Source organism: Xiphophorus couchianus, chromosome 15 (assembly GCF_001444195.1).
Source record: "Xiphophorus couchianus chromosome 15, X_couchianus-1.0, whole genome shotgun sequence".
Classification (NCBI taxonomy): domain Eukaryota; kingdom Metazoa; phylum Chordata; class Actinopteri; order Cyprinodontiformes; family Poeciliidae; genus Xiphophorus; species Xiphophorus couchianus.
In genome coordinates this window covers 16,480,034-16,506,272 of record NC_040242.1, presented here as the reverse complement: position 1 = coordinate 16,506,272, position 26,239 = coordinate 16,480,034, and the positions used below count along the sequence as shown (strand labels likewise).

Below are 26,239 nucleotides of genomic sequence, written 5' to 3'. Positions count from 1 at the left end.
CCACAAGGAGTATCCATGATTTTAAAATACTCGTTCACTTTCACTCATTTCTTACCCAAATATGTTTATTATTTCAGGGCAGAGTCAGGAGTGAAGGAAAAGCTTTCAAAAAAACTGGAATTTTACAGGAAAAATTACAGCATATCAACATACTGAATGCACTCATCAAAGCTTTTCTTTTGCTCTTTTAAATTAACACGTTTTCATCAATGCCAGTAGTATGTGTGATTTTAGATACGGCAGGTAACATCCTTTTCTCTTGATTACACTCCATTTGCATGTGCAAATATTTACATGCTGGCTCCTGGTTTAATTATTTCATCCATTTTTCTCTAGCTGACAGCAGACATGTGTCCAAACCTGAATCGCCTAATTTTATGCCTAACTTACCCAGATAGAAAGGGTGATAAAGCAAATTAAACTATGTAATTGTGCTACTCATATGAATAATCATTTTAGTTCTAAAAGTCAATAAAACACGTTAAGGAAAGTGTGTCAACTGTAATCAATTAATATTAGAGATGCTCAGAAAAGACTTGAATCACCCTTATTTACACTCGACCTGTCTGATTACTAATGATAGTTAGGCTAATTGCAAAAAACCAAACAAAAATTACATGCTAAATGTAAACAAAAGTTGCAAAAAATAGCCCAGCACATCAAATCCATTTTGTTTATGAATATTTATTCAATTCTGTTTAATTGCTGAGCTGTGTTTCACTGACTGTTCTCACTCCCACACACAGTGTGACGTCTCCTTTGGTAGTATTTAACAGTCATTCATGATCGAGTGGCTGCTGAAATCTCCTTTATAGTTACAATGAATGAACCAATGTTTTAACAGTGTTACCACAACAGTAAATTATAGTGCCCCCCCCCATTTATTTTTGAATAGATCTTGTATATTAACTCTATCTTGTGACATGGTATACAAGAGAGGTAATAAGTGAGTTACAATCAGTTCTTTAAGTAGGTCAATGAGCTGTGAAGTTTTTTTTTGTTTAGATAACTTTCTTTCATTAGCTATATCATTTTACCATATACCATATTTACCATATTTTTAGTGATTCAGAGAGAGGATCACATCTTCATGCTGTTTTTTGAAGCATAACTGCTTTATTTCACATCCTATTGTTAGCACAATTCATTTTACATTTATTGAGAAAGTATAGAAAATTACTATTTATAGTTCCTAAAAAGAAATCAGCAGTATTGCTGTATTAATGGTTGTTTCATAACTATGAAACTTAAAAAGCTATAAGTGAGGAAGCCTCAAGAATAATAGGAAATTATTTTTGTCAAATATTTTAAGCACAATGCCTTGGAATACACAATATTTATTGCTTATGGTGATTCTGGTCAAGATGAAACAGTAGGTTTTGCAGTACATACTATTAAAGACCTTCCTACATTATTTAAAGTAAGCAGCATTACTGTTTATCTCCATAAGAAAAGGCTTCATTGATTTCCTCCTGTGACATCCATTAAGTGATGCTGATGGGAAATACGGCTATGTTTTCTTCAAAAGATGGCCACATATTTAATCCCACATAAATCACAAGATATCGTTGTCTTGTGTCAGTACAATACGATTATATGAGGGATAATCCCAGATCATCCACTTGGCAATTAAAATGCAGAGAGGTTCTTGGGTGCGTGCCATTACAAGCTGTTCATTGTGCTATTTTTATCGGTACTATTATAGAATGATTCAACATGTTCCTCTGTTTCTAGTTTGTCTTCTTTTTATCACTGTTAAAAAATTTTTTATTTAGAATAAAATATACATAACTATCTTTTCTATTCAACTGAATTCAACCACAGCTAATTCATTCATAAAGATCTACCTCATTGTCTTGTTAATCTGTTGGCAGTGATAGCTGGGTCTGTGCTGTTGCCAAAACACCACTTGGTGAACCTAGTGCTCTAAACCCAAGCCTAGGTAAAAGCTGCACGGCATTTAGATACTTTAGATTGAAGGATAAGCCCTCACACAGCAAGCTGTGAGCATCTTTAATTACAGAAGTTAGAGGATTAGAAAGAGAGGGATTTATCTGATGCTCTCTCCCATATTTTCTCTGTTTGTTTGTGTGTGTGTGGTTTTAATGCAGGGGTGGGCAATCCTGGTCCTCGAGGGCCGGTGTCCTGCAACTCTTAGATGTCTCCCTGGTCCAACACACTTGAATCCAACAGCTGAATCACCTCAACGAGTGCAGTCAAGTTCTCCAGAGTCCTGCTAATGACCTCATTATTTGACTCAGGTGTGTGGAAGTAGAGATGCATCTAAAAGTTGCAGGAGACCGGCCCTCGAGGCCTGGAGTTGCCCACCCCTGTTTTAATGAATGACCATGTGAACACGAGATGGTTCAGAGAGCACAGACATCTCTATAATATTTGTGTGTGTGTGTTTTATTTGGCACAGCTTGTGTCAGGGTGGCACTGAGGAATGTTCTGAAGGATATGATCAGAGTGGTTGAGAGGATCATGCGGTCCTGATACTGTAATAAATCATTGTTTTCAGTCAGATACATCACACTTATCACTTTCCTGCTGCTGATCCAATTACATGCTGATTGAAAAGACAACATGACAGAGTGAAACTCTTGTGGCCAGAGAGGGCAGGTAGAGATACGCTATCAGGGTTATAAATGAACGACTTGTTCAGGGGGATATGGGGATTTTCAAGGGGATAGATTATGACTCAACCAGACAGTATTAACTCACCACCAACAGAAGAAGTATGTGTTGTTACTGATACTTGTAAATAGCCTTTTAGAGCTTTGGCAGAAAACTGAGACACTGGGACAGACATGTCTGTGGGACATACCTGGTCAATTGTACAATTGTTTACAAACATTTTTAGCAATATTTCCAGAAACTGGTTCAGTACTGATATGATTAGAAACATTACTTTTACTGAAAAACATAATTGAAAGTGTTTTCCCACATGTAAGATCAATTGTAGTTGCTTTAAAAAGTATTTGTATGCCATTTCAGATTCGGTCTGCGTTTGTATTCAACCCTGTATATTCTGATATGCCAAAATAAATTCCAGTGCATCCAACTCCAAACAGACATCCCCTTATTGCACACGTAGTCTAATTGAATCTTGATAAATATATACAGCCTTAGAATTTAGAAAACATTAGTACATCAGCGTGAGAAGGATAATGCTTAGCCTTAGACTAAATGTACTATACTTCTACAAGACACTTTTTATATTTTTGTTACATTTTGTTATAATTTAGCTTCCAGATTTACCCAGGAGAAATTTTTTTATTACAAATTAATTCTTTAATTTTTTTTGTAGCAAACATTAAAACATGGCTAATTTTTTTTTTGTTAGCCCTTTGCCAATTTGTTCTTAGTTTCTGGACCCACAGGTGCTGTGGAGCGTCTGGACCTTCTCATAACAATCATTTAGCTAGCTCCATAGTTATCAGATAAACTAATGCTGTAAACATCAGGGCCATAAGGTCAATTTCTAAGGGATGAACAATCTATAGACAATCCACATTGAGAAATGACAAAACTGACATTCGTTAAACCAAAAACATTCTGAATGTACATGGTGGGGGATTTTCTGCTCTATTTTTTGTATTTAGTACTTGTGTTCCTAAATGTGATGTTCTGACATTTGTCATTTACTTTGCCACTTTTCATTGACAACTTGACAAAAAGAATAATAAGCAAAACCCAGGTCAGTGACGTAGTGAGGACCTGCACCACTCTAGGCCTTACATACTGAAGCACACAGGACCCTTTGTGTCGATCATACATTTTTAATTGAAATATAAATCAACCCTTTTCCATTGTACAGTGTGTTCCAAACAGCCTTCACCTTGGGAAATCATCTGCACTAAACCAGAAGAATAATATACAGTCAAGCCACCATCATGTACGAATGCTTCATCTAATGCATGGAGTGTCTGGTTTCTTTTTGTATGGAAACCCCCTTGCTGGAGAACAATTTGTAACACATAAATTTATGACAAAAGTATAAAGAATCCATTGAAGAGCAAATACTTGAGGTCAGTCAAGGCATATTATCAGAGAAGAGGACATATTGTTGATTTAACACATCTAGTGGCTTGTAGAAGTATTCACGCCGCTTAAATTTGTTCATATTTTGTCATGATACATCTACAAACCTTAGTGTATTTTACTGAACTTCCATGTGATAGACTGACACAAAGTATAAAATAACTGAGGTATTCAGAGGTTTCACAAATCAAATCTTAAAAGTGTGGCATGTAGGGCGTGTCGTGGTGTCGTGGGTTCGACTCCCGGACCCGGCGACATTTGCTGCATGTCTTCGCCCTTCTCCTTCCCCTTTTCTTGTCAGCCTACTTCCAAAAAAATAAGGGACACTAGAGCCCACAAAAAGACCCCCTGGTGGGGTACAAAAAAAAAAGAAGATAAAGTGTGGCATGCTTTTCTAGTGAAGCCCCTTTATGCTGAAAGCCCTGTTGAAGTGAATATTTTGCATGTGCTACTGGCTGTCATTGTGGAGATGTGCCACAGAGCTGAGTGGCCATAAAAGACAAACGAAGTAGAAAGTCAGTATGCTGGAGGTTTAATAACAATAATAATATTAACAATAATTTACTTTGTTTAAATAAGTATGTTAAAGTGGCACAACACAACAGTAGAGTTTTAAATAAAATTAATCAAAATAAAGTTCCACAACTCCCCCACCCTCAGCGTGCTCTCCAAAGTTATCAGCCCAATCTTATCTCTAATATTTTTTCTACAAATTGGATGTAAAGGATATTATCTACCCAAATATTGTAACCCCATAGTAGCTTATTCCAACATGAACATGAAAATAAAAGTTACACACAGGATACATAAACACAGCATCAAAACATAAAGGTGTTCTGCTATAAAAAATGATGCAGTGAAATTATTTGATAATTCTGCAGCTCAAAGTTGGCATTATTGGATATTTCTAATAATTTTTTAAATTAATTTAATTGTATATTCTTTAAGTTTTCCAAATATTTGACAAATAATGTCTCCTGTCAATGTATCTATGCCTCATTCTTGTTCTAGTTTAATAAACCGGATTATGGATGGTAACTCAAGACATTTGCATATCCTCTTCCCAGTGTTTTGTTGCTTTCTGATGATCGGCACTTGTTTAGCATACTCATGAAGGCAGATATGCTAAATGGACGGCGCTTGCCATCATCCTCATTTTGCTGACACAATCCTGTTTGCATGTTGTTTGCACATGCAAAGCTGATATACAATCAGCTTTGCACCTGCTATCAAGTTTGAACCTGCTTTTGTATGCTCAGACCTTTCAAAAATCAGGTCCTAAGACCATTTAACATTTCAAATGTATTGCATAGTATTGTAGATTCCAGTGAGAAACAGCTCTTTGCCCTCAGCAGTGCCCTGCACAAGCCCATTTCTTTGAATGCCACAGTATGTGCTTTGTACATGTGTTCAGGTTGAGTTAGATGTGGAGAGCGAAGACCCCTCTTGTCATCGCATACATTCCCTGAGTCAGTAGTCAGACAAAGCCCTGAGATGACACTGCAGATCCAACCATTAGCCTTTCACCTGCTGTTAACAGTTGCTTGGCCAGACATAGAGCCTGCATTCCTCTACCTCAACCCAAATGTATTTTTAATACACAGTGGACATGTAGTCAGACGATGATCTTCAGAAATATTGCTTGAAAGCAGGAAACACTTTGTTGCATCGGCTCACTCGTAATTCAGCTACTGGGCGAACTTGCCTTTTTAATTTAGAAACCAATAAAATCTTCATCAATCCACATGTGTTTGACAGCAGAAGCACGACTGCTGGACTACGGCGAGCACGTGCGCACATGGTGCATGAAAGAGATTGTGGCCAAACGGGACACATTTCTTATAGGTTTGTCCCAAAATGGAAACCCACCAAGGTCAAAGATGGGCAACAAGAAAGCCAGAGTCAATATTTATGGATACCGAACATGTGGCACACTTCTCTACCCACTAATTTGAGCAACAAGTCCACCTCCAGATTATATGGGCCCTCAGAGATCACAAGCGAGGGTCTAAACCTTGCTCGCATGGCTGAGAGCTGCACTGAGGTTGGTCGCTGACGAGAAGCTGTGAATAATTTAGCAAATTGGCTCAGTGTTTATTTGTTTGTGTTCCAATTTTTGGCATAAATAAGGGACAATATAGCTTTGATCCGACAGCCCAAGTACCTCCTTTATCCAGAACTTACATTTGTAATTATCAGTGTAACTAGTATAGTGGTAATCATCATTATTGTGTGATGGGTTTTTTCCCCTTTCATGTTGCATTTCATAAAATCAGATGCTACTATGGTGTCCTTTTTCCATATAAAATGCCTTCTTCTCTGACTGTAAAATTTAGGCAATATAGTTTATCTTCTTCATCTTATTAATTTATATGTCCCCAGCTAGCAGGTTAATTTGGATGAGAAGCAATCACATACATTTTAAAGAAGAAATTAAACAAACTCCTAAATAAAGGATCATGTTCATTTGAATGCAGCTCGACTCATAAAGACACCATGTGTCACTCAGTTATACCTCTGCTTGATTAGAAGCTTTTACTATGTAAACAACCAACGTCAAGATTTACATTTTACCACTTAAGCACAAGCAGCTGTTTACAGGCTAGGGAAGGAAGGAAAACACTGCAGAAGTATCCATACATGAGACAAGACTAAGGCCTAACATGGCCAACGAAGATGTTTTCAATTAATAGTTGTTTATGCCGCTCTAATGCAACACTTGGTTGGAGACCTAGATTGCTTTTTAAACTCCCAGTGCTGATGCTTGTTGGTTTTAAACATGTTAATATGGGATTGGGTTTTAGTTGAACTGTGGTTTAAAATAAAAGTGACTCATCTGCAATTTGATGCTCTGTAAATGTTTAGGAAGCCAAAATGACGCATAGAAACTTTATCATTGAAGCCTTGTGTCCTTCCCCATTAAATAGAACTTGACAGCCTTTTCAATCACATATCACCCAAGATGAAAGAGCAGTAGTCTTCACATGCTTCATCTGGGGTAAGTAATACCACGCAGTGTAGCTCCATCTGTTAAATAAAGATTTTAGCTACACAATAAGAGATTAGGGATGACGTTGGATATTGCTTCTGTGTGAGATATGGCGAAGGTTAGATAAGTAAAACATCTCGTATCATAAAGAGCAAGGTCGGTCAATGAACAGCTAAATATAATAAGGTTCATTGTCACTAATGTGTATAGCATGTAAAATATATCAATATTTATCGGGATAAAAAGGTATGTACCAATAAAATTTTTTGACTTTTCTTTAATGAGCAATATTGTTGCTCACATGGATCACACACATCAGAGCAAATTCCTTTCTCATCTTATCAAATGCAAGCAGATATCTGTGCAGATATTTTGAACAGGGCTTGTATTGGAACTTTTGCCAGTTTGTTCCATAAAAGTTTGCTTATGTGGTTTTAATACTCCAGTAGCCCTGCTACCTGTTAACTATTGATGTAGCTAAACTGTATAATGAGCAAGCATCATTAAGTTGTAAATTCAGTAGTTTCTAAATTGCAGAAAATATTGGTTCATGATTTCTATTATTTCAGTACTTTAGTTGAAAAACTGTAACCCACATTAATTCTTTGCAGTTTTTAATTTTTTCTATGATTATGATTACTGCCAGTGAAGCTAAGCTTCTCAAAATGGCACAACTTGAAGAGGATTTTTAATACAAAAATATTGTACACTGCTTAGTTAACAATTTTCCAGCAGACACTCATTGGTACCTTCTAGAAGGAAGGTAATCTATGAAAAGTAAATGCTAAATAAGCGGACTGTTCACATTGGACAGAAAATATGCAATAGAAATATGGATAAACATTGCCCTGAGAGCATTGTGCAGCAAAGCTCGTTTAAGAGTTTGGACTAGATGCACAAGACATTGACGTTGACGGTTTTAACGCACATCAACTCTGGATCTGGGCTGCTGCTCAGATCCAAAGTCCTTTCTTCAGGTAAACATAAATTTTGCATTTCATTTGGGAATCGAAGCTCCAGAGTGCAGATAAAAAGTGGAGAAGGACATAACCTCTTTGTATGAAGGTCCAGTTTTATATTTCCACAGTCATTGATGGTTTGGGGGGGTAATCTAGCTGATCGTGGTCCACTGCGTTTTATAAAGCCCAAAATCTGTGCAGTTCTATCATTTTCCAACAGGATCTGGCACATGCCCACACTACCAAAAGTGCCGATGCCTGCGTAACTGACCATGATACACTGTGTTTTATTTGGAGGGTTCATGGTGGCACATTTCACTACTGAAAAAGACTCTGATCTGTACTCCATAAAAATCCACTCAGTTCTCAAAGCAGTTCTAGTGATATATTTTTCCTCCAGTGAACTTTGAGTCTGCCAGCACAATTCATGGTGGGACCAGTAGGACTCCTCACAAAGCCAACTTGCTTTGTTCATGCCCAGGACCTCAGGGAAGAGTTGTGGACTAGTTTGTTGTTCCAACTAGTTTGGAAACCTTAGTCTTTTATCAGATTTTTACATCCTTACATGTATCTATACTGAACCATGTGAATATGTCACAGTCCAGCTCCTGCAGTGAGATAAAGACATGTTAGTCATAGGGGAACACCAAACATTCATAACTGGAATAGCGTATGTGTTTTTATAGTTGTTGTTTTTTTGCCAAACTCCCAACCCAAAAGCCAGCAAACAATTAAACTGTATCTGCAAACTGGAGCACAGAGTTAGATAAATGACAAACGATAAGTAAAATAAAGATAAAATATTTGTTCTCATCTTATAAAAGGATTCTCTTCATGTTTCAATGTAGAGTATCAGCTGGGATGATGATGAAGTTGATTCATTTTTAAAGAAAATTTTCCAAGAGGAAGATGACAGATTTTCTGAGGCTGTCAAAAATAAATTGATGGGCTTAGAGAGACCAAACAGACTTTGATGCATCTGTACTATTAACTCACTTTTAAATAAATAACAGCGCCTTGGTAAGCTACTTAACTGTTCTTTTCTATTTTGTGTTGGCTCTTGAAAAGTCACATCTGATGAAACATTTTGAGATGGTAATAGTTTTGATGTCAACTTACTAGTATCATAAATTGTAGTTAAACAGATTCCACCCCTTGCTAGCATGGCACAGTGAACCCTAAGACGGGATGGTTTTACTTTTCTTTGTTTATATTCATTTACTAAAATAACACAAAATAATCTAGCATTTGGATTTTGTTTCTGTTACACAGAGCACACAGCAAACAGGGACTACAGTATAGAGCTTACTGGGATTTAATTGTCCAGGGATTTATCTGTTCTGTTGGCATATTTAAGCTATTGAACTTGGTGCACAGTTGAGCAATAATAAGCAAATGTGAAGGATTTTCTAGTCCATCCATGTTCCAATACTCTCCTCTGATGAGAGAAGAGTAACTATGAATCATGTCTGAGAACTTGATCTTGGAACTTTGCTTCCTATGTTGTTTGTCTAGGAACTGCTTACTTATAAGCAGTTCTGCTTATAAGTAAGCAGAATCAGATGAGGTGACTGAAGCATCTGAATCCCAGTCATCTACTTGAAAAAACTGCATTTATCTAAAAAAAAATTAAAAAAAGTTTTTGTAAGAAAAGATATTTTTACTTTTTTTTCAGTTTACTAGTACTTACCAAAACTATGTTGCATTATTCCTTATCTTCCTGTGTATACATGGTTTAAATCACTTGTCCAGATATGCTCCAGCTCCAGAACACCTGCATGAAATGAATGAGTCATTGCCGAGCCTCTGCAAAATCTGTGATGCTGAATAGAGACAATATCAGATATCTAACAGCCGCTAGGACTGGTTTAGGTTACCACCACAAAAGTCACAATTTATAGGTTGTTCTTTGTCATTGCTCCATGTTTATTCCTTATGTTTACATGATTTCTAATAAAGTCTGGCATTCGTCAGCAGACTGCATCTTACACAATATTTCTTGCTTAATTTTACTGTCTGCCTTTGCAGCATTGTCTATGTTTGAGTAATTACCATCATCACCATACGCAACTAGGGATTTCCAACCTTTTCTCCTGCTATTGTCAAAGAGTATCTTTATAGATTTAGTCATGTTTTTATTGCTGTTTTGTAATGAACGAGTCTGGATCTGACTAAGCCAAGACATATGACCAAGATAATATAGACAGTCGCGATGTGCTCCAGCTGGCTGCAAGTTATTTGAGCCTAACCGATTCTTTGAGATCAACCATCTCCCACTGGTTCAGTGAGCAGAAGGCATAATTTTCTCTCATGGCCTGATCACTAACAGACCATAATCCTTCTGAGAGTCTGTCGAAAACTTAAGACACTGTATCAAAACATTCAAAGTTTAAGAAGGTATAGTAAAATGTCAAAGTGTAACATATGACTTGTCTCTTACTCTTTTAGAAAAAAGAATACTGTACCCAGTTATAGGAACAATTCAAACACTAGTTGAATTTATTCTAGTACATATCCATTTCACTGTCTCGTTTGATTATCCTGGTGTCGTGCTGTGTCTGATCCCAGTCGTTGAGTTTTGAGGAAACAGAGAGGGCCAGCATGTCCAACAGAGGCAGAGAGAAGCCTGGTAGGCTATAGGGAGGACCTGATTGTGCTCTGGCATCCACAGAATGACATTATAGCTGTGTGGTTTCATGATAATAATAATCTTCCCAGCAGCTGTATAAACATTTAACTGACATCCACTCCCTGGGCATGCAGTATATATCTTTAACTTTTCTACGAGAGCCAGTCTGATGCAACTATTCATATCTCCGCCCATCTCTGTCTCGCATTTTCTCTCTCTCTCTACTTGTGATATGTTCTGGATGTTAGAGGCTGCTGTAAATATCAAAGGAAAGTAATGTTCAAATTACATTAAGCTTCAACCATTTGAAAAAGACAAGCACAACATAGCTGGTTGAACTGTTAGAAGAGGAATAATTTACAGCAGTTGTCTTGTTTCATCCAGTCGGGGGGGAGTTTTACAAAATGTAGGATTCAACACACGCCAATAAATTTAGACAAACCCTTGCTCGGCCTCTCACAATGTAGACTATTTCCTGGTAACATTTGTCTTAATTCGTGGCAGTTTGTGTAAATATTTATGCCTCTAAACTAACTCTTCTGTATACAGTGAGCCCCCCAATCTTCCCTGGAATGTGATTTAATTGGCGGTTTCCTCTGTTTATCCTGTTTCATACGGTTATAGGCAAGCTTACTGTAATGAATAATCAGGTAGACAAAATCTAGCCTTAAATTAAATGCTCTCCTTAAAGAAAATCAAATGAAGGTTAATACCTGTTTCATGCTGCCTGTCTGTAATTCAGATTCTCTCATCACATGCCAGATTACCATTATGTGTCATTTGTAATATGATAAACAGACTCCAGATGGCTTGGTTTCTCTCAAATACACACAGAGCAACAGGAGCTACGAGTAGAGCTGCTTTATTTTTCAGTAAAGTCACCTACCTCAGACATTCTGGCTGTGCAGTGTTTTCAGCTGCCATGTATGTTTTCTGACAAATCGGTAACACAAACTCATAAAGTCAGACGTGGAAATGGGCACAATAATTTTAATTAGGTTTGAAATTGGAGAGATTAGTGTGTGTTTTGTCTGTTACAATAACTCCAGTTGTCTTATAGTAACTTCTTCCACATTGCGTTGTGATACATTGAAGTTTAAATGTATTTATTTGGGATTTTATGCTAGGCTAATACAAAATAGCACTGTGAATTCAGAGGCGAAAGAGTACTTTTTAAAAGTGTTTACCCTCATGGAAATTTTAAAGGTGTGGACGTTTTGTATTCACCCCCTTCACTCCGGTACTCTTAAATAAAACCCAGTGCAACCAGTTGCCTTCAGATGTCACCTAATTTCTACATTTAATCTCATTATAAATGTAGCTTTTATTCTGTATGTGACAAGCACAAGACAACCCAATGGAGGACAGGGAAGCTGTGATGAGCATTCAGCTCAGTCTGTGGCTTTTTGTCAGACTCCAAAACAAATAAAACAGGAACCAGAAAAGGCTGCTGGCAGTGAAACCAAACTCTAGAGACGTTTTTGCAAATGGCGGGTCAGATTCTTGTAACGGAGTTGCTCCTGTGATGCAGTCAAGGACTCCACCTCCTAGCCAATCAGTGGTCGGCAGTCTTTTGCATTTTCAGCCGGACTTAGCCTGCTTGGAACCCCTACAAAGTATGCTCTAAAACGAGAGCATGTAAAACCATTACTAGTGGAAAATCCTTAGATTTGAGCTCAGGAGAGATGAGCAAAGCCAAAGCTAATTGAGCCAAGTCGAATCACGCTAAGATGGAAAAGAGCCAAAAGATGCACCTAAAGGAAGGGTAATCCTGAAAGAAAGCCGTTAGAAGACTTAAACAACTTGAGACTGTGTGCTTCACCAAGATGTTAACGCTAAACATACAGGCAGGGCTACACTGGTCTAGTTAAGATGAAATTTCAAGAATGGTTAATTACTTGTCCTGCTGACCTTGTGCTACTTTGAAAATAATTTGACTTCAGTATCATGCACTCGTGTCATGTTATATTACAAAAAATGGCAAAAAATACACTGATATATCTGGTTCTGACATTGCGAAATTAAATTCTTTTGCAAGGCTCTGACAGTAACTTGTTGTTTACCCATTTTGACATTGTGCAGCAATGGTGACAATCTAAACAGCATGTAAGAAAATTGTGCTTCTAATCTCCCAATTAATTTTCTCTAGTCAATGTGGCCTGTATATTGTACCCCAACATCCACAGAAGTGTGTGAAGTCTGGTTCTTTTCCAAAAGCACGCTAGAACATACGCATGACATACGAGATGTTAGCTGCAGAATTGCATAAACACCTCCGTCATGATGGCTATCTCACGTCCGACAATGATTTATCTATGATTATTTGGCCTCTTTATATTTGGGGTGAAGGAAAAGGAAAGGACCACTCGTTGGTTTATGCATGGATCACCGAAGAACACTGGGCCTCTTGTCAGGATGTCAGATTTTGCCCCAGAATGAAACATTGTGTTTTTCTAACCTGGTTAAATAATCACATTACCTAAGTCTCCATAAAGTGGAACAAACAGTAGCATACAACTCTAACTTCTTTTTATGTGCCTTGAGTGACAGATTGGCTTTCATCAAAGAGGCAAGCACAGAAGTTATATAGTCATTTTGCTATGCTAAGAACACTAAATTGATCCTCATATGCAGAACATCTGGTGAAAAGCAATTTCCACCCAAGTGTTTTAGTATTTCCTCCTAATTAATTTCACATGTACATGACAAGGCTGAACAGTCTCCCAGAACCAAGGCACAAAAGCCAGCTTTGTTTCCCCATTAGAAAAGTCATCTGTGGGTTCTGGTTGAAAACTGGCTAGGTCTTTGACACTTGAAATCAACTCTGAAAGCAGCACTTTGGGGAGAAAAGTCACATCTTGCTCCCTATCGACACAGTGGGCTCAGCGTTTACATTTCTGTTCAATGAGGTGATGACTCTTGGAGCGAGCAGGACATGTTTGATAGAGTGGCACGAAACATGAATGAAAGTGGGACCAGAGCCTGCAGAGGTCTGAGTGAAAATGTGAGTGATAAGTTCACAATCCATCATATGATGCGAAATGTGTTAAAAATGTTGATTTTTAGAAGTAGGGCTTATAAATTATGTAACTATACTCAAAGCAACATGTAATGCCTTACAAATCTCTATTGTTCCTGTTTAACTTTTCCATGTTGATGCATTTCAACTACAAATTTCATGTTTCACATTTCATAGGGATTTTACATGGTAGACCAAATAAAAGTTGTGTCTTATGGAGTAGTGAAAGGAATTAGTACATGGTATTAAATTACTTTTTTGTAGATGTAAAGACTGAAAGTGTTCCTTCTTTTTGCAAAGTAGCTCCAACTCAGATCGGATGTAGAGGCACGTAATCGTCAACTTTCAATTTGTGATACCGTTTCAGAGGGATTTAGTGCTGTGCTTTGACTAGGCCATGCGTATCCTTTGATTGGAAGCATTGCTTTGTAACTAGCTGTAGGTTGGGGTTGTTATGCAGCTGGAATGTGAACCTTCATCCCAGTGTTTTACAGGGTTTGTCTTTCTAGAATTGTTCAATATTTAGCTATTTTCACAATCTCATCAACTCCTACCACCTTTAATTCCTGCTGAAGAAAATTCTGTTGCTGCCAACATCATGTTGTACTGTGGTGAGGTGCTTCCAGTGTGATATGCAGTGTTTAAATAAAAATAAAACTATATAAACAAGAAAAATGTATGACTAAAAAAATAAACTTTGATCTTATCCGACAAGCACATCTCATTATGCTTTCTGAAATATGGCTCATTGAAAATAACAAATGGCACTTTTTATGGCTTTCCTTCAGTTTTTTTTTTTGGCACTAATCTAAAAAGGCTTGATTTTTATTTTTTTTTCTGAGTGCAACACCTAATTGTTTTCTTGTCAACAGGCTCTCCTGAGCTGTGAATCTTTGGGGCTCCTCCAGAGTCACTGTTGACCTCCTGGCTCCTTCTGGCCTTTAGTTTAGATGGAAAGTCAGACTTTCTTAGGTTTGCATTTGTGTCAAACAGTTTCCTTTTTCATGTGATGAATTGAGCAGAGACTTGTGAGATGTCCAAAAAATTGGGATATATATTTTATAATCTGCTTTAAACCTTTCCAGAACTGTATTTATATGCTGTTTCCTGGTTTGATGCTCTTTGTTCACTAATTTTTAACAAACCACAGAACAACTTGATCTCAATTTAAGCTGAGATTAGATTACACACAGAATCTTTTTACTAAAAAGATTACCTCTGAATGGAACTTTATTAATAGATATTAAAGTAAAGGAAACAAAATAAAAACACACTTTTCACATTTTTCTCTGATTTAAAAAAAGAAAAGTTGAAATCCTGGTTGCTTTTGCCTTCCACTTCACAATTGTGCACTTTATACTGATCTAACACATAAAATCCAAGGAAGTGATGTCGTAAAATGTGAAAGATTTCAAGGTGCATAAGGATTTTTCAAAGTGCAGAAGATTATATGCTCTAGTCATATATCTAACATATATCACAACAGCCTTAGAGACCAGACGGCTCAGCCTTTGGAGGGGATTGTGAGACTGCGGCGAGACATAACACTTCTTGTTATTACTTGTCCATATGACAGGCAAAAAGATCTCATAGAACATTGATGTCAATACATGAAAAGTTGGTTTGATCAGATTAATCATTAAAGCTCAAGAGATACGAGCATACTGCTGCATTGTTTTTAACACATTCTTGATGGCGCTCAATCTGAGAACTCTGTTGTGATAGGGTGTCTGGGACCACCTGGAAGAATGCAACTTTTGTTTTTTTCCTAACCGCACATTTCTCACCTGAAGGTCTCTACTTTACAACGGGTTTCCCCCTCCCCGAGAGTCAGACAGTCTGCTTTTCATCTTGTCAAGCTCTTCATCTGGAGAGATGTGATGCACAGCTGTAGAAGAAATAACTGTCCAGAGGTAGCTGTCGGAGTGCATCTGTGTAGGCGAACAAAAATGGGTGGTCTTTATCCACACAGATGCACGGTTGAGATACAAGCAGGTGTTTGCAGGAGCGTTTGAAGAGGAATGGAGATGGTGTGCTCTGATTAGAGCCCTGAGGAAGGGGTGACACTCTTTGTGTTTCTGCTGACACAGATAGAAAAGTTCTCATCCCTCCTTAGTTTTCCATGCCTTCCTCCGATCCTATTGTGTTTTTATTACCAAGTTTGACTTTCTAGTCACTTTGCATTAGCCAAGCATTATACGTTGCTATTTATCAAATCGTTACTGCATTGTTTTTGATTAAGCAGTCCGTCACGCCATATTCCATATCAGAGGCTGCTTCTATTACTTTGATAAATTCAAGGATTTGGATTATACCTAAATCTGCCCCTACCTCATTTTTAGGCACAGCATTGTCTGCAGTGAAGAAGTCCTCTTTTCTGTGTGAGCTTCAAAGCATTTTTTTCCAAGGCGGCAGAGTTACAGGCTCTTTGTGGCATGAGTTATTTGTCAGAGGGTTTTGTAGAGTGACTTGTTTCACTCTGTTCTCTAAAAAAAGGCCCATGCGTGAGTTCTTTAGCAGTCTTAAGTTACAGCCATGAGCCCCAGTATTACAACCTGATGACTGACAGGAAAAACGGGGTGAGCTCTTTTGCTAGGCTCTAACAAAAACACCAATAAGATGGAGAGGGAAACAACAGATTAGACTGCTGATCTCAAAATGCTCCCCTTTGGTTATTGAGAAATAATAGCTCTGAAAAGGAAGAATTGATTAATGGCCTTTAATCAATTCCTTTTTAACGTGCAAGTGGTGTAAAAGGCTATAGTAAGACGGAGCGTGTTCTCCTGGAGCTTTGAACATTTTGGTGTGGGGGAAGTATGGGAGAGATGAGCTCTAATTTGTGTTCTCATGGTGTCCAGGCATCTCCAAAAGCACTTGATCACCACCACAGTAGGCCTTGATGCCATGTGTGAGTGTAAATGCTTCCAAGGCTCCTTGGTGGTAAAATCTCATTACCAAAATGACCACCAACTCTAAATGAAACACTACGTTCTTCTTAAAAGGCCCCATTCAAAACTCTGCGGGTTTTTTTAAGGCACATGAGGTAGCAATTTTCTTCAAATATGGTGTTGCCCAATAGCTGTTGAAGTAACTGACACCATGTCAGAGTGAATGAAAGAAATGTGGTACTATCTCTGTGGAGCTTAGCTACAGCACCATGTTAGAGCATTGAATACCTCTTTTTCACATTTTATTATTTCACAACCACATTGTATGACAACCAAATTTTATTGTACTTTACTGAAAATTTTAGGCAATAAACCAAAATACTGTAGGGCCTAGTTGTGAGGTGGAAGAAAAAGAATACATTGTTTTCATATTTTGCTTCTAAATAAAAACTGAAACGTTTCACTCTCAACCTGCTGCAGCTACTTTCTACCCTAATTTAGACTTTTTTATTTTGGCATTTTCTTATTTTCCACATTTCTTTTTTTTTATTAGGCAATTCTAACAAATGTACACACTTTGATCTGATCACATTTTTGGATCAAGTTTTCCTCCTGGATTGTTTTGTATTTAGCTTGACCAGCTACCCTCTCCACTTACAGCGCCACAAAGCGAGGCCTCGATATGGAGTCGAAAGAAAATCATGTATGGTTTTCTGTTTGTTTGTTTGTTGTTTTTTTTTACCTGAAAAGTGTGGTGTGCATATGTATTTAGCCTCATTTAGTCTAAAAGCCTAAAATAAAATCCTGTTCAACCAGTTGACTTCAGAAGCCATTATTTTTGGTAAATGGTCCAGCTTCATGTAATCTATTCTCTGTATAAATGCAGCAGTTAGTGAAGGACCTCAAAGGTTTGTCAGAAAACATTAGTGGTGGTGGTGGCAGCATTATGATGAGGGAATGCTTTTATTTAGCAGGAGTTTACAATAGAACCTGTTAGAGGCTACAAAAAACATAAGATGGAATATAGATTATCCTTCTAGCAGGATAACACAATCACAAAGTTACAATGATTTACATAAAAGAGTATTCATCTGTTGGAATTTCCCAACCAAAGTCCAGATTACTATTTGAGGAAAGTAGTTATGTTGTTAGAAGTATTCCCCTAAACACATGAGATTAAATTGCAGCAAGAGTTGGTTCTAGAAAGCAAAGACTAAGTGGAGTTCATAATATAATACATCAGATTTTGTTTGTAAAGATTATTGGAAGCCAGGTTTCTTTTTCTTTTAATGTGATTTTCTGCACTGTTTCACATAAAACCCATAGAAAATACCTTATAAATTTATGTGCATATAATATGTAGTCATTCCATTAATATGAATGTTTTTGGAAGGTACTGTATATTTAAAATATATTTTAAAAATATGTGATTGCAATTCTACACTGAGGTAAGGAGCCTGAACAGATGCAGTATATGACCCTGTTGCCACCAGTGGAATCATTTGCCACTTTTTGTTTTATAGTTGGAACCACAGAAAGAAAGCCATGTGTACAGAGTGAGTACTTTGCTTCATTCCAAAGTATGCACAAATCTGTTTTAAGTTCAAGAGAGGAGGAACCCTTTAATTTAAACCCTGAAATGAAGTCATTCATTCCCTCCTAAACTGCACCGTGACCCATAAGGTTAGGTAAACAAGTGTCCCTTACATTACTGTCAAAAAGACCCAGCCTCTTGCTCAGCCGTGATGTAAACTCCCACAATCCCGGTACAGTTGCAGGAGAGGAAGCTGGGGAGAAGAGTTGAAATGTGTTCACGGGTGCTTTTTTTGATGACACAGGGAAGAAAGTTTTTCACAGAAATGTGTGTTTCAATGAGAGAAGCTGTCTTGTTCCGAAGTTTTAAAACTGTGGAGAAGAGGACAGGCCACAGTGCGCTGAGCCCAACAGGCCTGCTCAGATCTATTACCAGCTCCAGCTCCAGCACAGCCTGGAATGTGAAGAATCCCACTGGGCTGGGGTTCTAGTGCAGGGGTCCAAACCTCACATTGCTGCTTATACTCATTTTCTTTCTCTTATGGTATTGTATTTGGATAGGTGATTGTAATGTACCAGGAATTTGGAGTAACACTTTGAATAGCTGTGGACAAGGTTGAGACTTTGCTCATAAATTTCACAGGGGCGCTGCAGCCTGATCTTCATGCAAGCTTTAGGATTTAAATAAAATCAGAACAGCTGATAAAATTAGTTTACCTACAGTATGAAAGAAAATCAACTAGAAAAGAAAATCAACTTTGACAGGAGTAACAAATTGTACACTGGAAATTGCTAATGTGACACTAATTGCTTCTTAGTCTGTCAGAGGACATGAGAGAGAACAGACAGAGACAGAGGATGAGAAAAAAGGGGGTAGACAGAGTACCAAGTGCTGATGGAGAGCAGTAATGACTGCAAATGGAATGCCTTCACCCATAATCCTTTCTGTCACTGCTGACAGATCCTCTTGACCTCTGAACCTCTGATGTAGGAAAAGAAAAGGGAGGAAGTCACAACTTAATAAAATTACTTTTACTAGTTATCACTTGTTTCGCTGTCCTTTGGTGAGCCTTTGTCACAATTCCAGTTAAATAGCACTAGGATAGCGTTTGACTGCCTGCTGTTTCGGATATGTCCTTGAATTCTTGCTCCATTTGCATCTGTTTTACTCCAAAATGTAAGATTAAAAGCAAGGATTTCATAACAAAAGTGAGAGTGAAAATGAGATATGCAGAGTCAATTTTTCACGTTTTATCTATGTGCGTCTTAAGCAGAAAATACCAGATATTTCAGATGACCGTTTCTGACTTGCTTTTTTCCTTTGGACGCCCAGGCTAATCACTTGCACATTACCCAGGTATCTGCAGAGCTGTGCTGCGATCTATATGTCAGCAGGAGGGTTTGGCTTGGAGACATGGGCCAAAACTGTCAAAAGTTTGTCATCGATTCCCTCTGCCTTGTCATCTGTCTTATCTAATCCCACTGTGTCACTTGCTCTAGACTCCCTGTGCTCATTTCAGATAGAAACACAGACTAGCTGTGCTCAAGATTTCCTGATTGCCCTCCAGAAGAGTTTGAACATGATTTATTTCTTAGTATATTTTTATCAATGCTTTACAGAAAAAGCTTAACGTATGTTAGAATGCTAAAATATTAATCAACTATCTCTTTGCTTCTTCCTTTTTTGAATCCTAATAATTTCAGTTCAGTTGTTTAACACAAAGTAGCTTCGTGTATGCTGAGACCAAGTTACACAAAGGTAGACTCCTGTTGGATACTGGATTTTATTTAGAAGTATCCGAGTAGCTCGAAGACTGAATACAAATATATTTCACAGTTTTCAGGTTCTTATTGGTAAATAACTTTGAAAAGCAGGTTACATATTTTGCCATAAAAATCCATTAAAGTTTGAGTTTGTCATGTAGCAAAATGTGATGGAAGATTTATTAATAAATTTGCAGGATACTGAATCTGATCTTCCGTCACATTCTCTAAACTGCAACTAATGAGCTCCACTATTTGAGTAGAAATTACATTTTTGTCATTTATTTTGGTTCTGTTTAACAATTGTATCTATTTTGTTGCACTTCTCCTATTCTTTGGATCAGCCATACGTAGAGAGGATGATACTGCTGTACTTATTCTTATAGTGTGTCGTCAAGCTTTTGATCCTACCTCCTCCTCCTACAGAGACTGCTGCACTGACAATTCGCTTGACAAACATGCAATCACCATAGTCACAGACAGCCCCTTTAGTTAGGGTAGAGTGCAGTGTGAATTATGGTTGAGATGGAAACCTTTGAATTATGGGTAAGCTCTAAAGTACCTCTTGTCCAGGGAAAGACTAGGAGGAGGAGGAAGGATCTTCACAGACTCGAGCCACAGATCAGCGCAGACAGAGACCTGGCTCGGTAAACTGCTGCAGGACCAGAACAACAAGAGGCTAACCCAAACATGGACCAGTAGAGCTGGAGAAACCCAGTCTGGCTCGGCTTCGATGGTGCATCTCACCACGAAACAGTGAAGGAGGTTTATGGCATGTAGCCTCCTACTATTCAATCTTTCATTCGCTCAAGCCAGCTCTGCGAACATAGGCTTGGAAAACAGCATTGCAGGCATTCCTGCCTAATTGTACATTTGTCCTCTTTCAAAGGGAAGAAGTGTAAAGCCAGATAGAAAGATTCTTGGGACAGGCCGATAGCGCCTGTATCCCTAGCCTCCTGAGGGCTATTTAAAGGTACAGTAGGCTGTATTTTCCGCTGCACAGTGAGGCACCCTCCCTTCCGCCTGGCTCCATATTGGAACCAGATGCTGCTCGATGCGAGGCCCAACTAATTTAGGTGGACATGGCACATGGAAGCGACTCGCCCTGTATGCATACCACCCCCTGTTGGTTTTCATGTGATGAAAAATCTTTACAATATGGTGGGGGAGGTCCTTTCAGTGAAGCACTCATAAACCATTCTTGTTCATGTTAATACAGCATGAACACATGCTTTTGTAGTTTGAGTAACTTTTGTACACAACCACTGAGACGTAGCAGTGATTTACCAAACACATATGCTTTCAAAACATTAGCCAGGGTTTCCAAGATACACGTACCATGCAAAACAAGTGTAGTTTGAGATTTGAAAAATGAATGAGGAAAATATCAAATATTTATTATAGGTGGCAGTTTCAACTCTCAAAATTTATACTGCTGTTTTTCCACTTGAAATGAGATTTTGTACTATTTTTTCAATCTTTCCTAAGACAAAAAAAACTCCTACTTTATTTTATTTTTTTATTTTGTATACCAAACAGACACACAGCATTTAGCTGTTAGCATTCAATTAAGCTCATTACCCCACCTGATTGGGAAGACCGCTTCATATCCCTCTAAGCAATTTCTTATCACATCATCATAATGGTGCTGTGCTGCCAGTCCTACCGTGTTGTAACATAGTAAATTACAAAAGTAACTATAAGAATCATTCTGTGATGCAGTGTGAGAAACATGTGAAAGTGCACACGTGTTTACACACATTCGTATGTGCATGTCAAGGTAACCACAGTTGCGCCTCAGAATATGTCCTTTGTCTGGCAGGCTGACAGGTAATGGAGTCAAAGAGGATGGAGGAATTATGGCTGCAAAGCAGTTGAAACGTTGCATGGATTTCGAGCCAAAACCTCACTGGTAGTTAATTGCTGTGTGACAAAGCTGCATGCAGCTATTTTGCTGGATCTAACTTTGCATGAAATTAAAATATAATACTCATGCAAAGTGCATATGGAATGACATATACAAACTGCTTTGAAACTAACATAGCAAGTGTTGATATTTGTTTTAATTACAATTATTTAACTTGATAAAACCCTCTTTTGTATTTTCATACATGATCACTAGTTAACAACGTTCCCCTGACTTGACACTTATTTTCACAAGTCCCTTGGGATCTTCTAGTGAATGTACTCTAACTGTGAAACAAAAACTTGCAGATCAGACAGGAAATTTCCTCTTTGATAGCACATGTTTGTTAAGCTGCACTTGGTTGACCTGTGTTGACCTGTCTTCTCAAGTTCAGCACTCCGCAGCCACAGTCCTCCCTCAGCTTGCACCAACAGCCATCCATTCCTCGCTAAAGTTTACAACTTTTCTGGCAACACAGATTTAGATAAAGCTCAAGCTGTTCCTCTCACATCATGCCACAAAAAGTGTAGCTATAAAATCTTTAAAAATAGAATTTACCTCTAAGAATACGTAGATACTGCAAAGCTCTTCTGACATCATTAAAAAGAAATTATAAGATATTTCTTTTACATTGCAGGTTAATCTAAAATGGCCAAAGCTGCATGATGTTTTAAAATTGGAACTGTGCCTCTTAATTCAGAGCCTATTAAATAGTAGCATACTAAGTAAGTGCTCCCCTTCACCACAGATTGTGCTCACCAAATCCACAGATTTTCTGCATAAAATGTGTTGAAAATGTGATTATCTGGACAGGATTCCTGCCCAACCTCCATGCTGAGTCTGAGAAACAGAAGGTGAGTTTGTTTTCACAATGAATGACCGCATAATCTGAGTGTTAAGGATGAGGGTGCCTCTCTGGAAATCTGTTTTCTGCAACAATGAAACAAATGCATGCAAACTTACATTAGGGAACACACACAAACACAGGGAGGTTAAAGGGTCTCATTGTTATCATGGGGGAGCTGCCCTGTGGCTGTGATTAAGCGCTGTTTTCACTAACCCACCAGTGTCCTGAAGCTTAGCTAGATGTCACAGCTATGGCAGGAATGCTTGAGTGAAAAGGCCAAGATAGGGTCACAGCAAGGATGTAAACATCAACATTTTCTCTCTTAAAAGGATTTAGCCCCTCTTGAAGGGGGAAAAAAGCTCTACCGCAACACAAAGCCTGATCCTTAGCACCTGGCCCTAGGCACACACCTATGTCCAGCTTAGCCCAAACTAATCCTTATTTAAAACCGTTTCAGGGTAGAAGAAAAAAAAAAAAAACTGGCCGTAAACCAGCTTCTTGTTTTTTGCCCAGTGCTGAGTTGCTTCTACAGTTTGCTATCAGAGCAGACAGGAGTTTTATGCCCTTGCTGGAATTGTGCCATAGCAGGCGATGGACAATAAATGCACTATGCAATCCTGATTGGCAGATCTGGTCATAACAAACTCTCTAAATAACAAAGTCACAGTGAGGAGAGAGAGGGTTAAATCAATCCTTGTCTCATTTTTTTTACACAAGTGTACCAGTTTCTTTATTGTCTGTTTGTAGTTGGATGTTGCATAACTTATAGATGAATGCAAAATTTCTATAGGGACTGAAATCAGCAGACATGAGAGACTTCGAACACATTTTTCTTGATGTTGTATATCACCAGCTTCTCAGAATGATTTGAATTAATGTATCATCTTCACAGTGGATGAGGTTTGATCATCCTAATTTGACAATATCTGCACACTTGATTGATTTGTCAACCCAACATTTCAGTCAGTTTTTTATGTCATCCTGTACTGGCAGTGGTTAAATAAAAAAGAAAAGATAAAATAAAGGCATTGTGACAGGCCTGCAGCCCCATCTGCTGTTATGCCTCACAATGGATCCAAAGATGGCCCGAGGCACAGATGTCTGGGATGACTTTGTCTCTCAGTCAAAGCATTACCTGGGAGGGAAGCAGATAAAAAGAATGACAATTGATTTGCACAGTCGTTTTTTTCTTCTTATTTAGTATTTGTTGCTCATTATTCTGTTGTGAAGGCTAAGTTTAAATAGCACCATTTCTTTTTCCCTCCCTGTGTCCACCTCAAACACGTGACAGTGGTTATGCTAACACAGCATGGGATGTGAACCATTTTTAGGCTGCAGCCACAACCGTGGCATCTGCAACCCTCATGCTGGCCTCTTCTCGAAGTTGCAAACTCTATATTCATGCAATAGACGTATACTGTTGAGCAAAATTCATTCGGACACAGGAAAGCCTATTAGTTGCTTTGGAAATGGAATGTCTCATGCTTCGTGGTAACTTTTGTGACTAGGAAGCTGCCTTAATAGTATGCACAGTTATGATGTTTTGCTAAAGTATTCATACCCTGTAAATTTTCCACATTTTGCCACAATATAGACACAAAGTTCAAGGGACTTTGTTGGGGTTTTATATGAATAGAAATAAAAACAATACACATTTTTTTTACATTTTCTTTACAAAATAAAAATCAGAAAAGTGTAGTTAGCTAATCAGTCCTCCATTTCTTGAAATCCAAGATTGAAATCCAGTCCAGTGATAGTTAATTTTGTTTTGAATAAAGCTGTTTTACTTAGGCCTCAGATGGCTAATAGAGAATATTAGTTAACAAACAGTATCATGAATACAATGCAAGAAAGAAGATTTCTGCATAGCTGCAAACCTACCATTACATGGCAGCCATCCTAAACTGACAGGACTGGCAAGCAGAGCATTATTTAGAGAAGTAGCCAGGAGGCCCATGGTAACTCCATGGGGAAAAAATGCCAGCTATTGCACATGAAATCCACAAACTGCGCCTTATGAAAGGTGACCTGAATAAAGTCATTGTTGAAAGAAAGCCATAAGATGGGTGGTTCACAGTATGGCGCGGCTATGTAAGGGAAACAACAAACATGTTGAAAGGGTGACCTAGTCTGATGAGAGCAAAAATGTGACTTTTAGCTCTATATGAAGAACTCAATGGTCGAAAAGTGACTCCGATACCCGGAGAATACCAACAGTGCAGTGAAACATGGTGATGCCATGGTGATGGATGCTTTGGGAATGCTTTGATTTAGCAGAAATAGGGAAGTTGGTGAAATTTGATTGGAAGACGGATGGAGCTACAAATGGACAGTCCTAGAAGAAAAAATAATAGTCAGCATTACTAAAGATGTCAGACTAGGGCACAGATTCACATAACAGCTGGACAATTACCGCAACCATAGAGCATAACTACTATGCAGTAATTTAGATATAACAATAGAAAATATTGCAAGACTTGAAAACCTCTATACAGAAAGTATTTTTGCTAATTTGTCCTTTTCCTCCATATAAAATCCCAAGAAAATATTTGCTATTCATAGCCATTGAAACTCAAGAGCTATGAATATTCTTGCAAGTTATGTTAATCACAATATAAATGTTATTTCTATTGTTTAAACCTTTAATCTGGTGACTTTCCTGACATAATGGGCCTCCTCCTCACTTCACACCAGTGCAAGCTGAAACATCCCTTGTGTTTATCAGTAGTTCGAGGAGGCCGTGTTTTCTTTCTCTGATAATTTTGACATTCATGTAATGAGTCCTTTCTGACAGAGTGAAACTGGCCCAGCTGCAGTCCGCAGGTGAATGATGTCTTCTGCTTCCTGGCTGTGAAAGGCCTCTGTGTGGTCCCAGTTTCTTTACATCATACCAACATGTGTGCAGACTGGAAACCTGTCATCCATATTGCCATTTGATATTCAAGAATACTTGCTTGATTGTTGACATTACCAACTGACCTTTTTTGTTATTGGTACTGTGTCTGCGTTGTGTGCTTAAAGCTTCTGTAGAGGTATAGTATCCACAGCTGCGAGGAAACTGTGCCTATAATCTGTCTCACCAGAAGTGTAACCTGAGTTAGAGTGAGGTTAAGGGTCAGTTATTGAACTTGAATTACTCTGGGAGAGGCCTCCCTCGAGCCTTCACCAACCCTCTCAGCCACCCTGTGGGGTTTGTTTGTTTTCTCTCCCAGAGCTTGCCCAGTTCTCTGTAATGAGTACTTAATACACACCCTCAGACATGTTTACACTGCATGTAACAGCACTGGTTGTGTGATCTTGTGACACACTTAAACATGCGTGTCAACCTATGCTCGCAATTTATTTATTTTTTATTGTATTTGTGTCTGTGTGTACACTTGTATGGATGTTCCCTTCCATTTCATTTCAGCTTGCGCTCTCCATTTTCCTCGAACTCTGAAGTCTGTAGCCTGAGGGGAGGAACACCTGCCAGATTTTTCCCTCTTCAATCTGAAATAAGACAATAGAAGCAGTAGAGTAGAGGTGTTTGGTTACACACAGAAACAGACCACGGAATGGGACACATAAAAAAAAAAAAAACTCCTCTGGTCACAGCAAAACTCCAGGTGTGAATCATGACCGGAAAAAAGAGAAAGAAGAAAGAAAAAGAAACCCCACTCAC

The 26,239-nt window shown here is 38.3% G+C and overlaps 1 protein-coding gene across 1 annotated transcript in view; it reads left to right on the top strand.

Moving 5' to 3' along the window:
- plcb1l (phospholipase C beta 1-like) overlaps nucleotides 1-26,239 on the top strand; it is a 196,483-nt gene that overhangs the window by 30,158 nt on the left and 140,086 nt on the right. The window lies entirely within an intron of this gene.